Here is a 16,442-nt window from a genome sequence, read left to right on the forward strand (position 1 = left end):
GACATTTTTCTCGGCCCCTAATGCTAGGCAACCTGCACTTACAGGTATGTCATAAAATGTAACATACGCGCAGGGGTTTATATATATATATATATATAAAAAAAAGATCTTTCCTTTTTTCTTCTTCTTTTTTTCTTTTTAAGCTACGCTACGTCCGTCCGAAAAAAAAGTGCGAATTTAAAATTTCTTTCTCCAATATTAAACGAATTTCAAAGAGTCCATATTTCCGTCGACATGTTAAAAGGTTTGGAATCGTTCTTTCTCGTTTCTGTTTTTTTTTCTTTCGCTTCTATATTTCTATCTCTTTCTTTCTCCTTTCATGGTCGTCCTTAATCAAGCCGTAAAGCTGCTTACATGAGCTTTTAAAGCTTCCTGCAAAAAGGATAGGAATTCTCTCTCTCCCTCTTCCGCTCTCTCTCTCTCTCTCTTTCTCTCTCTTTCTCTCTCTTTCTCTTGCCCTCTATTTCTTTTCTCTATCCTTCTATTAGAAAAACGTCAACATATAAAGAGAAAACGTATCGGTATGAAACGAGCTAGCAATCTAATCGTGCTTAGCCGTCATCTCTAATAGATTTCTTTTTTATCTTGCCATTTTCGTTTCGATCTCGAGAATAAATATACCATCGTAATCTAACTAAGTCGGTATAAAGTGGAAAAAAAAAGAAAAAAGAAAAAGAAAAAAGACGAAGAAAATTATTTAATGTCGAACAATTTCGAAAAAAAAATAAAAAAAAAAAATAAAGAGAGAGAGAGAGAGAGAGAGGAAGAAAATCGACATTTAATTTTTGACATTTCATAATTGAAGAATTTCATGATTGGTTTGAAATAGTTCGATCGATCGATCAATCGTCGATGTGTTTTCCTTTCGTAGCTTTTTTTTTCCTCTCGAAATAAATAAATCCAATCTGAATGGACGCTTAACCATTACTAACTTGCATTCGACAAATAATAATTCAATACAAATGGATAAACCAGAACAGAGGACGTATCTTTTATTAAAAACCAATGTCCTCTTTATCAAACCAAATAAATGAAGTCACATTCAATTGAATTAATCGATTAGTTAAATCGATTGAATAAATTGATAGCACGAATCAATGATCGCGCGTATTATGTCTCAAAAAATTAATCGGTAATTAATTAATTTAATAATCGTTTGTCTTTCAAGATAATATATTGTTCAATATAATAATTTTTTACTCTTTTTACTGTTTTTTCTTTTTTTTCTTTGTCAAACACAAGCATTTAATTCAGATTCAACGATCACACGTATTATATATCGCGAAAGTTGAATAAAATTTTTCTCTCCTTTTCTTCGTGTCCTTTTTCTTTTTTTTTGGGGGGGGGGGGGTTTCTTCTGAATTTCTTTTTTAGCAATCGTAAAAAAAAAAAGAAAAGAAAGGAGATATAAAGAATTCAATGGAACGAACTTGAAAGTTGAAAATTTTCGAATACTTCATCTCTCTAACTTTTCTCGTACCGTTCATCCTTTTTCTCGTTCTTTCTCATTCGCGTTAATTTTCAATACCGTCGATGATAGTTCCGAAGTCTTTATTCCCGAACGTTCGATACACCGTCGTTCGATATTATTTATTGTTGTTAACAACGATAAACGATGATCCTCGTTGATGAGCATTACACGTTTAATCGAACTTTCCTGAACTATCGAATAATATAATCGCGAAGGTTCGAAACTACGATGCGAAACTATTCATCGTCTTATGCTTTGCCGAACAAAGATTATGGAAAGTTTAATTGAAAACTTACAATAGAGGAAAATGCGCGTAGAAAATTAACGAAAACATTTGTATTATGTAAATTCATATAAACAAAATTTAAAAAAAAAAAGAAAAAAAGAACATTTCAAATTCAAAAGTTCAACATTAACGATGTTCTTTTATTTCTCTTATTCGTTCGTTAATTGTCATTATTTATTAAAGTGAACGATTTGGGTGATAATAATAATAATAAAAATAAAAAAAGAAAGAAAAAAGAAAAAGAAAAAGAAAAAAAAGAAAAAAAAAATCCATTAGAATTTTCGTGTAAATCGTATTATATGGGGCTTCGGTAAAGATTTAAATACTGAACAAATATTTGTTCAATCGTCCATGCTTATCCATCATTTCCTTATTACTCGAGGAAAACGTCAAACTTATACGAAGTTCCATTTTTTTTCTTTTTTTCTTTCTTTCTTTCTTTCTTCCTTCCTTTAGTCGATGCAATATCAACGAACGAACCAACCACGAATCCCTCCCAAGTCCAAAGTATGTATATATATATATATGTATAATGCTTTCCTAAGGGTGAACGAAGTAGGTAATACGACGTGAGTTTGATTGACGGACACAAGCCCTTTACAAGGCAATGAGTGTATGTCTGTTATAACAGAAGTGAAGAAAAAAAAAAAAAAAAAAATAAAAAGAAAGAAAAAAAATGACCATAATATAAGATCCAATAGTAACATATGTACTAGGAATTTTCATTAATTTTATTCGTACGAAATGTTTTTTTTGTTTCATTGCAAATGAAGTTTTTCTTTCGAGAATCGAACAATCTCTTTCCTTTTTCGTTTCTTTCTTTTCTTCGAAGGAAAAAAAAAAAAAAAAGAACAGGGAAATGAACTTTTGAAAAGTAAAAACTTTATTTTAGGTAATGTAAAAATTTTCGTGTGAAAACAAAAAACTCCTTCCAATCTTTCGAGCTTTTGTTTCTTTGTTAAGGAAAAAAAAGAAGAAAAAAAAAATTCTTTTAACGATAAACAAACGAAGAAAATTTTTACAATCTCTATCAAATAAATATAACAAAAATTTCGCATAAATCGATTAACGCGCGAACGTTTCTTTTTTTTTTTTTTTTTTTTTTTTTTTTTGATAATTTCTTCCCTCATTCTTTTTTTTTTGCACTCTCCAAAAATTCAATTCGATTCGATTCGATTCGATTTGATTCGACTCGCTTGAGGTAAAATATTGAATGCAAATGTTTGCCACTAATAAATTGATAGTAACCACTTTATAGAAGAGATATATCGAATCGATCGGTAAACATTAAAATCGTATTCCCACATCGACTAGTACTCCATAACCGTGCTACGTTCTTTCATAATCGATTTCCAACAGTATAAACGATAAAAGACCTTCTCGGTGTATCTGATAATAACTATATAGAAAGATCCTATATAGATCTTAAGTGCACGAATGTCGCTCTTATCTCGCGTTTTCGATCCTTCAGATCAAATAATAATGTCACCAGAGAATATCCTTGATAAAGACATTTTTTCCCTTTTCTCTATTTTCTTTTTTCGTTTTTCCTTCCTTTCATTCTTTTTCATTTCTTTTTTTTTGTTTCTTTTTCTTTTTTATTCATAAATATTTTTCTATTATTTTATTTGAAATAAATCAAATTAAACATTTATATATATATATTAATTGAAAAATGATTTGTTCATCTAATTAAAATTGTATTAATTTATATTATAATTAATTCGAGAAAAAAAAGGAAGAAAGAAAAGGAAGGAAAAACGAAAGAAAAAAAGTTGATCATACAAAAGTTATAATATATATATATATATATATAATTATAATAATCCATTTAATTATTTCATAATAATTTCTCATTGGATAAAATGAGCGCTAACTCGAGAAACGAACAAGAAGTTTGAGGAGAGGACGGTCGTCGTATTTCTCAATCAATTGAATAACGTAATTGAAGTGGAAGGACACCAAACTGCATTGCTTTTTCTCCAAGACAGAAAATAGAAGAAAAAAGAAAAAAAAAAAAAAAAAAAAACGAAGAACAAAACGTTCAAAGTCCTGCAAACTTTTATATGTAATAATAATAAAAGAAGAGGGAAGATAAAAGAATAAAAAACGAGAGCGAAGAAAGAAAACGAAAAAGAAAAAATGAAAATGAAATAGAAAAAAAAAAAAACACAAAAAATAATATAATAATAATTATAATAATAATGTTTTTTTTTTTTTACTTCAGTCACGTATTATATTTACAATTAAAAAAAGAGTTCATGGCTATCTGGGATAAAATAATATTCATCAGTTAACGAAAATGTATTATCAATCAGTTCTAAGAAATACGATATCTTATATACCTTTCATTTATCTTTTACAAAACTCTTGATAGTTGGAAATGAAAAAGGGAACGAGGGGTGGTAAAGATGAACAATTAAAAAGTTCATTTCCTTGTCTACTTATTTCTCCCTCTCTCTCTCTCTCTCTCTCTCTCTATCTCTCTTTCTCTTTTAACGATTTTCTCTATCTTAACCACATGAACATTGATTAAACGTATCAATTATTTATTAAATCCAACAATTTTCGTATTTCAATGTTCCTTTTTTCTTTACCTTTTTTTTTTCTTTTAATTTTCTCTCTTTTTTTTTTTCTTTTTGTATTTTCAAATCATCCCCAATATCGATCAAACGTCGATCTATGAGTCAAATCAATAGTTTAAACGATTAGTGTAATATTATATCTCGAGTATTGCTAAAAAGAAAAAGAAAAAAAGAAAAAAAAATAAAAAATAAAAAAAACGTAATCAAAACTCGTCGATCTTTTTCTCCTTCTCTTTCTAACACTCTCACCCGTAAACGATATTGTCACTTGGCTATTAAACCTGTTTCAATATTCTCTCTGTATTTTTTTCTTTTTCTTTTTTTTCTCATTTTTTTTTTTCAAATCATTTCGAAAGATCGATCGAAAGTCGATCCCCGCGGCATGATCCACGACGATTATTGTACGCTCGATAAAAGTGGAAGTATGACATTTCGTAAAAAGAAATTGATGCAAAAAAAAAAAAAAAAAAAAAGAAAAAAAAAAGAATAAAAAAACACATAAATAATGCATACAACGAAAAAGATTAATATCGCTCGAAATTAATGTAATATTATATCAATAATAAATCTATACCTTGAGTTTTGTTGTCTTCCTCGATGAAAATGAAAAACGAATTTAAATTGGTCAATCTTTCTCTCTCTTTCTCTTCTTCTCTCTCTCTCTCTCTCTATCTATCTATCTATCTGTCTATTTATCTCTTTCTTTCTCGTAATAGAAGAAGAATCAAAGATAAAAAAGAAAGAAAGAAAGAAGAAGAAAGTTACGATTTATAATCGAACAATAATCGCGTACTAAACTGTAAGTACTACCGTACTGTTCTGAGTCTCAATGTCGGAATGACTGTGCTTCGAGCGTGTACGCGATCACTTTATATCTCCAGGATACAGCCGAGGTGGGGGAGATGAAAAACTCAACCTCTTCTATTTTGCTCCCTCTTTAGCTACCACTACCACCACCACTATCACCACCCAACTACCACCCATCACCACCACCAACGCCACCACTACCACCACCACTACCACCACCACCACCACTACCACCACTAGCATAACTACCACTGTACTCCTTGTCACCCCACTACATCCTATCACCCCTAACGGAATGTTTCACGTGACATGCTATAGAACGAATCCTCTTCGTAGCTACTGACTTGGCACAACGGCATCCGAAGCAACAGGATACCTCCTCGATCTAACTCTCCCTCGAACTATCCCTATATATACTCTGTGAGAGGTGGATTTAACTTGTTTCATCCACGCGCATCTCTATCTGTCGAATCATAAATCCGTTTACATCATATTTGTCATATTCCTATTTTCCTCTTTATCCCAAGATTTGTATTATTTCATTTAATTAATTCCCTTTTTTCTTTTTCTATTTCATCTTCTTCTACTTCTTCTTCTTATTCTTTTTCTAATTCATGGATATTGATCCTCATCGGAAAAATCTGAAATTTTCTTTTCTACGAAAGAGAAAAGAAAAAGGAAAAATGAATAAGAAAAATATAAGACACCTTAGGAATTTTCCTCTACAGAAGAATATCCTCGCATAACTTAACTTGTCCTATTTCGTTTCGCTTTATTTTCTTTTCTTTTCTTTTGTTTGTCATTTTTTCCTTTGTTTTGTTTCATTTTTTATTCCTTTTTTCATTTCCTTCCATTTATTTTTTTTTTTGTTTTCTTTCTTTTTTCATTTTTCTCTTTTTTTCTTCTTTTTTTTTTCCCCTCTTCGAAAGAACACAGACGAACCCTGGAGAGCAAGAGTAGGATGTTTCATTCCTTTGGAATAGTTGTTACTCCTTGTTTCTACTTAGAACAAACATACGTAGAAAAAAGAAGAAAAAGAAGAAAGAAAAAGATTACTTGTGTGTTACTTATTGCTGCACGTTTTGACATGGGGAAAAAAAAAAAAAAGAAAAGGAAAAAAAAAGGATTCTAACTCCGACTAACACGACCGAAAGCTTTCATTCGCACGCTAATACGATTTCCACTGTGCACTTTGTTCTGCTCATTACTTTACACACTGCATTTATCTCTCTTTCCCTCTCTCTCTCTCTCTCTCTCTCTCTCTCGTTCTGTCTGTTTAACTTTTTATTCCTCCTCCTTACGCATTTTTATTCTTTTAATGAATCAGTATTATATCACGAATTTGTGAATGAAATTACATAAGAATTCTCATTCGATTTGATAATGTCATAGTAAATTTTTCTTCTCTTTTTTTTTTTGTATATTTTTGTTTTTTCTTTCACCAAAAAAAAAATATTATTGACTCGTACATATCTCCTGATAAATATATATATATATATATATATATATATATATATATATATAAATAAAATTAAAAATACGTTTTTTGTTTTGTTTTTGTTTTTCTTTTTTCGGTTTTTTTTTTCTTTTTTTTTTTGTAATTTTATCTATCTCCTCGATCAAATTGCAAACGATCAAATTAAGTATACGTACATATATCGACGTAAATATATATGAATATACATGTACGTCCATAAATATACATATACATATACATCGTTTACCTTTACATAACCTTTTTTTCACCCTCTACAAAACGAGGGAGAAACAAAATAACGTCAATTTCTTGTCCTTCCAATCTTACTGGCACCCTATTTTCATCACTCTACACATAATGTTTCATTTTTTCTTCAGTTTTCTCCATTTTTCTTGGCTAACGATATCGTGCCAGCCATATATATTATTTTTCATATCAGCTGATAACGAATATTCAAACACGTCCTTTTCTATTTTCCATATGTCTAAGTTAAATTGTTATTCTCTCGTGCGTGCACATAAAAATTCCATCCATTCCAAAAGCCTTTGAAAGAACCGATAAGCAAGTTCATACATTTTTTAAATCCTTTTAAACTACATCCAAGATATGTACATGTAAAGATATATATATATATATATATATATATATATATATATATATATCCATAGATCGATAGATCGAAGAATCTTAAACTAAAAATCAATCGACTAATCGTTTATGTATATCTTTTCGCATAACACCCAAAGCATGATAAAGACATATCCATGTTACTTTTCACGAATCTTTGTGAAATGAGATCAAATAACGTCTTCCATCTCGCCATCTTGATGGTTTACTTTGGAAGGGTGATTTAAATCTTGATGTGGATTACTTTCTCTCTCTCTCTCTCTCTCTCTCCTTCTCTCTTTCTCTCTTTCTCTCTCTCTCTCCTTCTCTCTTTCTCTCTCTCTCTCTCCTTCTCTCTTTCTCTCTTTCTCTCTCTCTCTCTCCTTCTCTCTTTCTCTCTCTCTCTCTCTTTCATTCTCACTCCACACGTTTCCTATTTTATACCTTAAATCTGGTTCTTTCATTCGGTGTCGTTCAATTTCTACACGACTCTTCTCTTTTCTAACGGGATATCGTAAACAGAATTGGAAAAAAAGATAGATAGATAGATAAATAAGTAAAAAGAGAGAGAGAAAGAGAGAGAGAGAAGTATAACATTATTATAATAACATTAACGCAATTCTACTTGTACTACTTAAAATCAAATTGTAACATTTCTCGTAGTTATGTAATAATCAACTAAGAATATCTAACTTTTATTTAATACGTATACTCAAATTAAAAGAATTTTAATAAACTAACTACCTCTAGAATTCTATCGTTAATTCTTCTCTCTCTCTCTCTCTCTCTCTCTCTCTCTCTCTCTCTCTCTCTATCTATCTATCTATCTATCTTCTTTTTTTATTTTTTCTTTATTTTACTTTTTTACGATACAACAACATATCGATTTCAGATGTTCCAACGTTGTAAATATAGGATAGGAAAAACGAGAGGATACGAAAATTTCGCAGTGGATGTTACTTTTAAAACTTTCGTCTGCTTCTCTCTCTCTCTCTCTCTCTCTCTCTCTTTTTCTCTCTTTTTTCTCTCTTTTTTTCTCTCTCTCTATTTCTCCTTATCCTACTTCTTTATGAAAAATAAATATGAGCCGTTTACGAGTCATAAAGTCGAAACATCGTACTACACCGCATTTCTTACAAGAGACTTTGAAGTCCATGTACCAACTCGATTCATTTTTCACATTAGACTTTACAATTTTCTTCGCAATCGAAACATTACTTTTTTTTTATTTCTTTAAAGGTTAGAAACAACAGAAAGAGAAAAGAAAAGAAAGAAAGAAAGAAAGAAAGGAAGAAAGAAAAATTGAGAGTTGTATCGACCAAAGAAACTTATACGTTAGTTCATGATAAATATGGAGACATTTTTTTATCTTAAAAGAAAAGAGGGAAAACAAAAAAGGAAAATAAAGAAAAAAAATATTCTTATAGAGATCTATCGCTTCATTAGAAATTATGAAAGGAGAAAAGAAAAATAAACGGAAAATTATACTTTTCCAAGATATTGAACCAATGTTCAAGGCAAACTTATATTTCCTTAGATGATAAATCCAAACGATGTAAATTATGAAACGCTTCTGTATATTTACTGTACGCCACTTTTTTTTTCTATCCTCTTATCAAAGAAAACACGTCCAAACCATGAAAATTAAATGAATGTGCATGCCTTTGTTTATACTCCTTCGTTATTTCTACTCTAATTACTTTGTACTTCTTGTTAATCGATATTATTCAAAATATTAAAAGGATGAAAGAGAAGAGAAACGGATACAATTACAGTTTCGTATAAATAATACGTTCTTCTTTTTTTTTTTTTCTTTTTTTTTCTTTTCATATTCTTCATTGATTAATACGTTTAAAACATACCATCGTTATTCGTAATAATTAATTATAGTATGTATTTAACGCCTAAAAGTATTCAACACTCGATAAACTTAATAATTGTTTTTCTTCCGAGCCCCTACAGACAGGCAACACATACGTACAATTGTGTAATAAGGTGTAGCCATTGTAAGGGGGCTTAAGAAAATATATTCTATCGATAAGTGACGCTCGTAATTGCAACTATCGACCGTGAGATTGCCTATCTTTAGGGGTTATATAAAACGTTTCTATCAATTATTATAGAAAATAAAAAAAAATAAAATATTAATTATAAAATTTTGTTAAATAAATTAATCTATAATATTGCAAATAAAAATCATTATCAATGACGTTTGATTATGTTTCTCTCTCTCTTTATTTTCTTGTAAATACATAAAAATTATCAGAAATTGGAATGGTTAGCGTTTTTACGCGCAATTAATATCACGTTACTCTTTTCAAGGCAACACTCGCACTTTTGTCGTACAAGATTTTTAATATCTCTACATTTCTCTTCTATTTCCACGTCACAACATCTGGTACCTCATTTTTTGCATGACGAACTTGCAGACAGAAATATGCACGGTCGCGTTCTTCCAACGCTCTTTTTCTTCCTATTTCTTTTTTTCGTTCTTATATTTTTTTTCTTTTTTTTCTTGCATTTTTAATCAATTCCATTCTTATCTTGTGCATCCTTTCTTAGTAACTTTGTAAGAAAAAGGAGAAACACCGAATGAATAATGAAATTCATACGTTTAACTTTCAGTATGTCAAAAAAGGACAAAAAAACATATCAAATGAAATTATTAAAGATAATTTTTAAAAAAGACATATATATATATATGTATATATGCATATAAATATTGGTCGATAAGTGAAACGTATTTCATTGGTGAAAACAAAATTGTTTTGATGATTATGACAGGACTAACTAAAATTTGCGTTAAATTCATCATCGGTAAATTTAATTTATGTGATGTAATGAAGATAATGTTTGAACGATCGTTCAGAGTAGCACAATACGTGGTTATCGAATAAATGGAAAATCAAATGCAAGCAATTAGTTCAACGGTACTTCATTACCATTTTATGTAAATTATTATTATATAAATATGTGGATGTGTACACATATATATATATATATATATATATATATATATATATATGCAATATAGATAATATTGATTGTAGGAGAGTAAGTGTCGAAGTGTGAAAGTTTGATCGAATATAATGGATTTCTTTAGGATAAGTTTCGAACATTTTGTTGACAGGAGGAAGTAACCCCGACAAACTATCGAAGTATCGACGAACAATCGAAATCAGGTGAAAATCAACGAACCTTCTTATTTTATTTAATTTACGATCTGTCAAAGATTCCAACGAACGGTAATTACAAAATGATAATTTCAAATTATCTATTATCAAAGATAAATTATAAAATTGTATCAAATTTGTATATACCTGCACTTATGTATACATTATAATTACAAAATAATTTAATATTTTTATTTAATATTTTTATTTAATATTTAATTCATTTCATTTTCATTATTATTAGACACACGTATGCATCTAAGTGTATTATGTAAAATGTCCTTTTTTCTTATTGTATCGAAAAAGAAGGAAGAAAAGGAAAGGAAAAGAAAAGAAAAGAAAAAAATGATACGACGAAACGATAAAAGAATGTGCTTCGAAACATTGTGAATGTGATTTTTATCGGTCGTACACTTTCCCCCCGCGTAATTTCAAACATCCATTCACAGGATTATCGCGATATAAATTTACTAACACCTATCTCCTTTGAAATAGTTCAATGGATAACGTTAAGTGGACATATGTAACTAACGCGAATACAACTTATGGGATGTTTTTTTCATTTCTTGTAGAACGTTAATTAGTAATTATTTCATTAATAAAAGAAAAAGGAAAAAGAAAAAGAAAGTATATATATATAAGAATTAATTATTTATATACAAAATGAATGTCATGCGATCGATTTAATTTTCTTTTATGGATATTTTGATGAAACAATTTATCCGTAAATTTATTATTATACAGTTTTTTTTAATATTCAACCTCTCTCTCTCTCTCTCTCTCTCTCTCTCTCTCTCTCTCTCTCTGGCTGTCTATAAGACTGTTAATCAGTTAAGAACCTTGATGGAAAATTGAATGGCGTTTGTTATCGATGCATCATAGGAGACGAACGAAACGACACTATCTGAAAGATACCAAGTAATATTCTTGAATGCGAAGGAACTGTACACAATCTTTACTATCTTCCTTTATGTTTATAGTAACGACAGGAATACCAACGTATGTATGTGGATAAATGCGTACACATAGACGTATCCACACATGTATGTATTGTTGTCAAGTTTCGTTGGCAATATCATCGGATGCAACTGATCCAATCCTCTTTGTTTCATGATTATGTCTACAAATCGATCGCGAATAATAATTTAGAATATAAATTTTTCAATAGAAATTATTCTTACATTCAACACGATTAATAGACCAAGAATAATGGTCAAATAATATTTGTCCTTTATTCGCGCTCTCACGATGCATTTTTTTATTAATGCTAATATGAATAAAATTATGCAAGATTTTTACGCAGAAGGAGTATAACTAAAAGAAAAATTTTTATGAAACAACTTACTCATTATTTTATCCCATATTTATCTTTAGAATTTTCTTCATTTATTTTCTCAGATAACAAGATATAGATTTTAAAAGGAGCAAAAAATGATAAAGAAAAGGAAAATCTTCCTTTTACACAGTGCAACAAATTGAAAGGGTAAAGGGAAAAAAAAAGAAATAATCAAATTAGAAAATTGACGATGTCTTGATTAATAGTCAACGTAATATTTCGCTCTTGTTAGAATTTTTCATGGAAAAAGTTAAATGACCATTCGATAGAGATATATTTTCTTTATCGATGAATCGACGCGAAGATTTTCATTATTTATTAACGATTTACGTGCCAATTTATCTGCAACGTGCATTTTATTCATTTAATTTGCGTATTTGTTAAACTTGGACAAACACATGTCAAATACAGAGATTCGCAAACAATGGAAGCTCAGAATTATACACGCCTGTTACACTTCCATGCAAGCTAATATACGACATTATGTTTATAATGAAATACGTACTGGAACTTTTTCACACGGTATTTTTCTTTTTTTTTTTTGTTTTTTTATACGATATTCGCAGTTACACAGCTTTCTTAATATGCTCTATTCATACGTTTTTATCTACTTTTACACGGTTACAAAAATGCATGGACTCACATTAGTCCACAAAAAAAAAACAATATAAATCATACACGTTCTTTTTAAATAAAATATATATATATTTTTCTTCCCAAAATAAATGTATTTTTTTCCAAAAAAAAGAGAATTTATTTTTTTCTTTTCCTACTTTTTTCTTTTTTTTTTTCTTCTTTTCTTTTTTTTTGTGAAATTATATTCGACCATATTATGTGAGAAATAATTTAACGATTAGTAGGCAAATAGTCATATCGACTATTGTATATGAAAATTTTGAGATACAAATATGAATTGCGAAACGTTTCGATGAACTTTTGATTATTAAATATTTTATATGTTTTTATTACGTGGAATTTAAAAAAGCAAATAAAATAAAATTTTACTTCAATGGTTGTTCCTCCTTATCGACACAATAAATTTCTCGATATCGGAAGATTCTTCGAAATTATCTTATTCGACATTTTTCCTACAAAGGATAACATACTCGAAAGTTATTCTGCAAATTTCAAACTAAAGGAATTATTGGTATTGCTAGACTGATAAAGCTTTTTATATTCGAAAAAGAGAGAGAGAGAGAGAGCACGTAAATGTAAAAAGATTTTATCGATCATCGGTAATATAGAACTCTGTTGAAGTTACAAAATTATTGATAATGCGTTCTCTAAGAAATTGATGATTGATATTACTATAAAAAATTATAATATTTATAAAATTTCAGATATGTATAATAAATATTAATACTCCTTATATAAATATGATCTTTAATAATCGATATTTTTAATTTATTGTTTTAAATCTCAAATATTATCTGACAATGGAATAATCAACTAGAAAAATCCATATATATATATATATATATATATATGTATATATATATATATATATATATATATACGCACACATATGTATACGTATATAAGTATATACATAAAGAAGATAATTAAATAAATTTGAAATATTTTACTGTCCTTTTCAACGTGACATAAAAATGTGTTTAAATACGTCATTAAATCAAATATATTCCATAAGAAAATAATGAAATCGTAAAACGTGTCAAATACATTTGCGAATAGAAAATAATATAAAAGTAGTAAATAAACGTCACGAGATTTAATCAAAAAAGGAGGCGAGGGGGGAAAAAAACCCTAAAAATAGAAAAAGACAATGAAAGAAATGCATTCACGCATAATACATATAATCGAACAAATACGACAACGACGACGACGACGACGCGTATAGTTCTCCTTTCACATAATAGAAATAAGGAGAAAGAAAGGAAGAACGAAAAAAAAAAAAAAGAAAAAAAAAAGGACATGAAAATAAAGAAAGAGAGTGAAAGAGAGATAGAAAATATCAGCAGGTGGTTGAGTGCTACCAGAGAAACCTTTACGTCGTTTCGCGTCGTTTCGAACTTTCCATTATCCTAAACACCGACCTCCGTCATTCTGATTGACTAACAGTGTCGTGTATAAGCTTTCCCTGATACTTTCTCTTTCTATATCGTCTCTTGCAAACTTTTAACGAACATTTTCTTAACGAAATATAATGGTTCGTATCTAAAAACGACGTTGATCGTTCATTATGATAGCTGGATTAACGATAAATTATAATAGAATTAAACTTTTCATATCTTATATAAATACTACGTAGTATCTAATTGGAAAATTGGAAGAAATCATTTCGTTGATTTAATATCTTTCATAAAATTTACATTATTTTTTCTTTTTTTTTTTTTTTCATTTTCATTTCTGATCTATTTCGTTCTATTTGACGTGTAACGAATCACGATAGTAGGGATATTAGAGAGGGATAGCGGGGGGAAGGGGGAAATCTTCCGATATAATTCATAATTTTCGAATTAATAAGAATGACGTCAATTGATTGATTAATTATATTTCATCTTATCGAAATATACGTAGAGTAAATGTCACGTATAATGTATATCTCGTATTGTATATAAGCGTATGTATCTATGTAAAGAGAATATTAAAGAGAGGGAAAGAGACAGAGAGACAGAGACAGAGAGAGAGAGAGAGAGAGAGAAAAGGATACCCGTACAGGGTGGTAATAAATTAGCCATCCTTTTTTTATTGCGTCGTTTACCACGCCTACGATCATTTTTAGCGAACAACGCCAATCATCGTCTTCTCTCGCTCGCATCCAGACGCCAATTGAAAGCAGCACAGCGACGTGCTGCGCCGTTAATGATTTTAATTCCAACTACTCTCTCTCTCTTTCTCTCTCTTTCTCTCTCTTTCTCTAGCTATCTATCTATCTATCTATCTATCTATCTATCTATCTATCTATCTATCTCCGTTTCACTTCTCTTAAGTCGTGAAAAATCATAAATTCTTTTAAGCGAAATTAATAAATCAATAAGAGATTTCAAGTTTTCGATTATTTTCATCAAACTCGTATCCTCTAACTTGTCTTATCTTGTAATTTAATTAAGAAAATATTTTTTGTTTTTTTTTTCTTTTTTTTTACATATTCTACGATGTAAATAATTCTCTTTTATTTTCTATATAAAAATTCTTTTTAGCTTATATGTAAATTTTTTTTTTTACACTTTCTATGTATACATGTATATATATATACATATTTTTTTTTTCTTTCAATAAAAATGTTATACTCAATAATTTTTGTAATTTCTATACAGATATGTTTAATAAATTTATAATACATATGAAATTTTGGTTTTTTTCTTTTTATTTATCAATTTTTATTATATATATATATATATATATATATATATATATATATATATATATATGAAGAAAAGAAAAAAACACGCGGAAACAAAGATGTTTCATTTGTCGTTCGTGGTTTTTTACATCGAATTATCCCATCGTAATCGAAATCGATCCATTACTTCTTACGGTCAGCTCGTTTACGAAGTCTATTAAACGTGGATTCAACGGGAACGACTGGTAGACATGACGAAGGGAAGGAAAAAAAAAAGAAACGAGAAAAGTTTGAAGAGATGAACAAAGTGAGAAAGAGAGAAAAAAAAGAAAAGAAAAGAGAGTAAGAGAAAAAGAAATAATTCGTCACGTAAAACAGCGAGCTGGACGGAATGTTATTATGTAGTCCTTAATTATGACTCGGTACGTGACTGCAGAGTTCTGTTAATTAAATCGATTTTTTTTTTCTTTTCTTTCCTTGCAAAAGGTCCGTCAATGAGTATGATTCTTTAACGTCGAAGAACAATACTTTTCGAGAGTCTATCATAAAATTAGCACGATCAGTTTTTCTCGAAAAAGAAAAAAAGGAAAAGAAAATAAATGAAGAAATAAATAAATAAATAAATAAATAAATAATTACAAGATTGATAAAGGTTTTATTTCTTTTAAATTAAATTTTCTCTTTTCCTTTTAAATAAATTTAATTAAATAAAATATTTGCGCAATTAAGATTCACCAAAAAAAAAAAAAACAAAAAAAGAAAAAAAAACAAAAAAAAACGACTAAATCAGGAAGAAATAGAAACGAAATTTAACGTAGATATGAAAGCAGGAAAGAAGAACAGAAATATATTTAGAAATGGAGATAAACGCGTCGCGATTTTTCACGATTAAACGTGAAACAAAACTATAAATTCATAAAGAATATGACCATTCATGTGAGTTTTCAATGAAAGTCATTTTTAATTAAGCGATTCGCAACATTCACGTCAGATTTGCTGAGTCCAATTATAACGACGAGAATTATCGTAATTTCGCCGTGAACGTTATTACGGAGAGAACCTTGAATTCGCGACTAATAGAGGTAAAAACGAGAGAAAGCAAGCTGTCCTCCCGTTTGATTCTTTTATTTCAAGTACGAATTATGAATAATAGTGGGAAAATTTGAATAATCGAAAATTAATAAGCCGATTGTGGAAACTGATAAACAATTAACTGACTAATATTTCATCGATTTTACCGATATTTTTGATAAACAATTCGAGTTTAACATTTTGAAAATATTTATAGCTCAATAATCACATATATGCATGTATATATATATATATATATATATATATATATATATATATGTTATAATTTATCAAATTTTTAAGAATATAATAAGTATCAACGA

The 16,442-nt window shown here is 28.9% G+C and overlaps 1 protein-coding gene across 2 annotated transcripts in view; it reads right to left on the reverse strand.

Moving 5' to 3' along the window:
* Positions 1-16,442, reverse strand: part of LOC118443444 (prohormone-1) — a 40,386-nt gene that overhangs the window by 10,871 nt on the left and 13,073 nt on the right. The window contains exon 1 of one of the 2 annotated variants that reach the window (XM_085658288.1): positions 4,917-5,160. The exons of the other annotated variant lie outside the window; for it this stretch is intronic. The gene's annotated coding sequence lies outside the window, so the exon portion shown is untranslated. Of the gene's footprint in view, positions 1-4,916; positions 5,161-16,442 lie in introns of those variants that run through there. 2 annotated transcript variants of the gene reach the window in all.

Source organism: Vespa mandarinia, chromosome 7 (assembly GCF_050613455.1).
Source record: "Vespa mandarinia isolate Hongniang chromosome 7, ASM5061345v1, whole genome shotgun sequence".
Lineage (NCBI taxonomy): Eukaryota > Metazoa > Arthropoda > Insecta > Hymenoptera > Vespidae > Vespa > Vespa mandarinia.